Consider the following 5000-nt stretch of genomic DNA (forward strand, 5'->3'; position numbering starts at 1 on the left):
AATATGGATTCAGGCAAGCCCGTTCAACAGCAAATATCTTAACTGTAGTTTCTGAACGTATATACCGTTCATTGGATAAAACAGGGGAGGGTAGAGCGGTGGCCCTTGATATATCTAAGGCTTTTGACAGGGTATGGCACGATGGTCTTCTAAGGAAAATTAGATCATATGGAATCACTGGAAGAATTCATAATGTAATTAAATCCTTCTTAAGTAATAGAAAAATCAAAGTTGTCCTCGACGGTCGTACATCCAAACAATATGACATAAATGCGGGAGTACCTCAGGGGTCTATCCTTGGACCTCTATTATTCCTGATATTCATAAATGACCTCCCTGATAAAATTGTATCGGAGATGGGTATATTTGCCGATGACACCACTCTCTATAACAGATATGAGGGGAAAACAAATGAACACATATCCAAGGAAATGGCAGAAACACTAGAGGATGACCTCCAATCCGTAGTGGAATGGGGACAAAAATGGTTGGTCACATTCAATGCTGCTAAGACTAAGCTTGTTTCCTTCAATAGCTACAAGAAACCTTCTCTGCCACCAATAGCAATGGCCAAGAACATATTGCCTGAAAGTACTTCTTTTAAACTCCTCGGCCTAACGTTTACAGGGAATATGAACTGGAATAGATACATTGAGAGCATTGCCAAGGCTGCTGCAAGGAAGGTTGGCTCCCTCTACCGTGCTAGAAAACTACTTACCCCTGACAGTATCCTATACGTCTATAAGGCAACCATTCGCCCATGTATGGAGTACTGTTGTCACATCTGGGCTGGTGCATCTGCTGCTTGTCTCACGCTCCTGGACAGGGTTCAAAAGAGAGTCGCCAGCCTGATAGGTCCTGAACTGTCATCTAGGCTTCAGCCTCTGTTCCATCGACGAGATGTTGCATCCCTCTGCCTGTTCTACAAATACTTTAATGGTGAATGCTCTGACGAACTGCAAACACTTGTACCTCCCCGACGTAACTACCCCTGACAAACCCGACAAGCTACTAAGTCTCATCCCTTTACAGTAGAGATCCCTAGGTGCAAGAAAGCCTTTTACTCCAATAGTTTCTTCCCCAGAACTGCAGGTCTTTCCGGGATTCTGCTTTCCCAACTGCAATGATATGCAGAAGTTCAAGTGTAATGTTAACAAACATCTTTCTACTCATCTCCCTTCATAATGACCCCGCTAATTAAGTCCCTAATAGTAGCCCCCTGCTTCAAAGTGGCACTGTGCCTTGTTTGGGGTGAAAATTGAATAAAAAAAAAAAAAAAAACTTAATCTGGACTAAGTCATCAACTATAACAAGCAATCAATCGATTTAATTGAAAAATGGGCGATTTAATCGATTTTGATGGCAATGAAAATATGTGTGTGTGAAACCTTTGTTGATCATCATTCAATCTCGGGCAACGTCGGGTCAGTCTGCTAGTGTAAAATATTTCGCAAACAAATGCGCTAAAAATGCAGGTGTCTATCAATCTATCTGTCTATCTATTTATTTGCCTATCTTTCTTTCGTTCTTTTTTTCTATCTATCTATCTATCTATCTATCTATCCATCTGTCTTTCTATCTATCTATCTCTATTTATCCATCTATCTATCTATCTGTTTATATATTTATCTATCTATCCCTCTATCTATCTATCTATTTATATATTTATCTATCTATCCCTCTATCTATCTATCTATTTATATATTTATCTATCTATCCCTCTATCTATCTATCTATCTATCTATCTCTTTCTCACTCTCTCTCTCTCGCTCTCTCTCTATATATCTATCTATCTATCTATTAATATAATTATCAATCTATCTATCTATCTGTCTATCTATCTATCTATCTGTGTATCTATCTATCTATCTTTCTTTCTATCTGTTTATCTATCTATCTATCTCTCTATGTATGTATCTATCTATCTATCTAAATATTCGAAGAAATCAGACTTGTATGTGATTTTTGGAATATGGATAGCAAGTATGCACTAAACATTACCTGATCAATTTACGTGATATTTGGAATATGAGAAAGAAGCACTAAATAAAAGAGCAGCATCTCTCGACGGAGGCTACCTTTCTAGGGCAATTGCTCTTGACATATCAAAGGTCTTTGATAGAGTATGGCATAAAGGTTTACTTCACAAGATCTCCAGCTATGGTATAGCTGGAAATGTCTTCTCAATTATTAAATCATTTCTGTCTGATAGGTTCATAAGAGTAGAAGTTGATGGGCAGAAATCAGAAGCTCACAGTATTAGTGCCTCAGGAGTCCATCCTGGGCCCAACTCTTTTCCTGATCTACATTAATGAACTTCCAAATCACACCCTTACATCATTTGTAGACATTTTTGCTGGCGACACTATAATCTATGGTAGCACATCTAAGACAGTAAACAACGAAGTTCTCTCCTCTGATCTTGATCACATAGTACAATGGGGAAAGGAGTGGCTTGTTACTTTTAATGCATCTAAAACCATGCTTCTCTCTTTACATCATCAACGTTCTGATCCCCATCTGGCATCAATTAAAATGAATGACTCTTGTCTTGGGGAGGCCTCAAGTTTTGACAGGCTTCTGGGCTTGACCTTTACTCCTGATCTTAAATGGAATACGTACATCAAATCTGTTGCCAAGGCTGCTGGAAAAATGGTCGGATCCTTCTATCAATCCAGTAGATATCTCACTGCTGATGCAATTCTCTATCTATATAAGAGCCAGATACATCGAAGGATGGAATACTGTTGCCACATCTGGACAGGAGCTGCTAGAAAGGACTTGTCCTGCCTTGATAGAGTTCAAAATAAACCTCGTATCCTTCTAGGGGATGTCCTTTTCTCTTCCCTGCAACCTCTTTCTCACAGAAGAGATGTTGCGAGTTTGTTTTTGCTTTATCGTTATTTTCATGGCAGGTGCTCGGCTGAGCTCCATTCTATGGTCCCCCTTCGCCAAACATTCACAAGAAACACCCGTCTAGCAGAAAACACTACCACTAGTTACCCCCACTCTTTATCTGTGCCTAAACCTAAGCGTAGATTCCATGAGCAAAGCTTCTTTCTTAGAACTGCACGTCTATGGAATTGTCTTCCGTTTTTCTGCTTTCCAGCTGACTACAATATGGTTGTCTTCAAGTCTAACGTAAACAAGTTTTTGATGAGCCGTTCCATATAAGTTAAAAAATTTACCGAATTTCCATTACTTACGATTACTATATTGTCCAATTTCTACTGTACACTCTTTAACCCTTGTCCTCGAGTGGCCTCTTGGTCTTGATAAGTGGTGATGCCTATGTAAAAAAAAAGCATACAGGTTTGTTATAGATACAAAACCCCAATAACACAACACTATGTTCCAAGTGGCAATATGTCTTATTCGAGGTGAAAAAGAGTTTTAAAAAATAGTGTGGCTTCCTTCAGTCTTGACAGACTATGGATACTCACTGTAAAGACGCCTGTGTGGTAAATTTGTGTGGCAAGAGTTGCGCAGTCACAAGCCACACCTCCCCCGAGTCAACATTGTTGTATACCAGTGGCAAGTGGAGGTACAAGACAACTGGTAACAATGCCGAGATAAGCGGAGAGCACATACAGCGCCTAGAATTCCCAAATCGTTCCTTTCGTGATTATGGCGATTTGTTCCCGATCGTTCTCCACTGTGAGGAAGAGGGCAGAAGTATTCTTGCTTGGAATGAAAGTCCCACGGCAACAAAAAAAAAAGAAGAAAAAAAAGAAAAACAGGAATCTGCGTTTGAGAAAAAGATAATTTATTAAGATGTTGACGTCGCTTTCTCTTCTGCTAGCTGCGGACGAAGTTCCGGATTGCACACATCTGCGCCTTTACTCTTAGTTACAATAAATTCTTAAGCCATTCTCTTTACATGCGTCTTGATAATGCAGAGAAAATCGAAACGAATGTCACCCTGATGTCGGCTGTCTGCGTCTCTCAACCCAATATACGTGATTTTCAGAATATGACAAATAAGCACTAAATATTACTTGATCAATTCACGTGATTGTTGGAATATGAGAAATAAGCACTAAAAAAAGAGCAGAGTACAGGTTTGTTATAAATACAAAACTCCAACAACAGAATTAAATCCTACCTCGTGTCTTCTACTCCTTCTGTCCCCGATCGTTCTCCACGGTGGGTTGCCTGGAATTAAAGTTTCACAACAATTCAAAAATAAATAATTGGTACTCATGCAGTATAAGGACTGCAGTACAAGTGTTATGGAGTAGGCCGAACACAAAAAAGTGTCGATCTATCTATTTATCTGTCTATTTCCGTATCTATCAGTATCTATCTATCTATCTAACTGGAGAGATAGACGAAAGATGACTATGAAGAATATTCATAAAAACTGTCAAAATATAACAAAGCTATGTCATAGACAAGTTTACCGTAAGTATCTGGTTAGCTGATTGGATCTACGTGTATGTTACCACGTGATCAGGTTAGCTGGATATGACATTGGAGAGTTAGAGTTTGGATGGTGAGCAGAGCGGACGGTTTAACAGGTCGCCCCCCCCCCTTCTTCACAGGGGGAGGTTGACGTGTTTCAGAATGGAAACCTAGAATTAACAAGCTATTCACTTTCCATTAGAAGCAATAAAAATCGTATTTTTTTATTTTCTAACAATATAAAAACAACAAAAACCTTCGAATAACACTAGGCGCAGTGCTATTATTAATTGTTGAGGGTTGGCTTTTTTTTATATAGTTTAACTATATTATTGAAGAAGAAAAATTTGATAACGAAAGGAAACCAAAATACACTTCTAAAATTTTTTTCTTCTTTTTTTTCGACTTAAAAACAAAGATTAGACGAAAGAGAATAAATAAGGGGTGGGGGTAGAAAAAAACACTCTATCGAGATGTCTTTCGGCCGACACTTTTCAAAAATGAACGTCGGTAACGGAGGTGTGGGGGGGGAAACATCGTTTAAAAACGTGATAAAAGACCATAAAATATTAGTGGGGATAAAAATAAAATTAGCA

The sequence above is a fragment of the Euprymna scolopes genome, chromosome 46, assembly GCF_053919585.1.
Source record: "Euprymna scolopes isolate OS-2025 chromosome 46, ASM5391958v1, whole genome shotgun sequence".
Lineage (NCBI taxonomy): Eukaryota > Metazoa > Mollusca > Cephalopoda > Sepiida > Sepiolidae > Euprymna > Euprymna scolopes.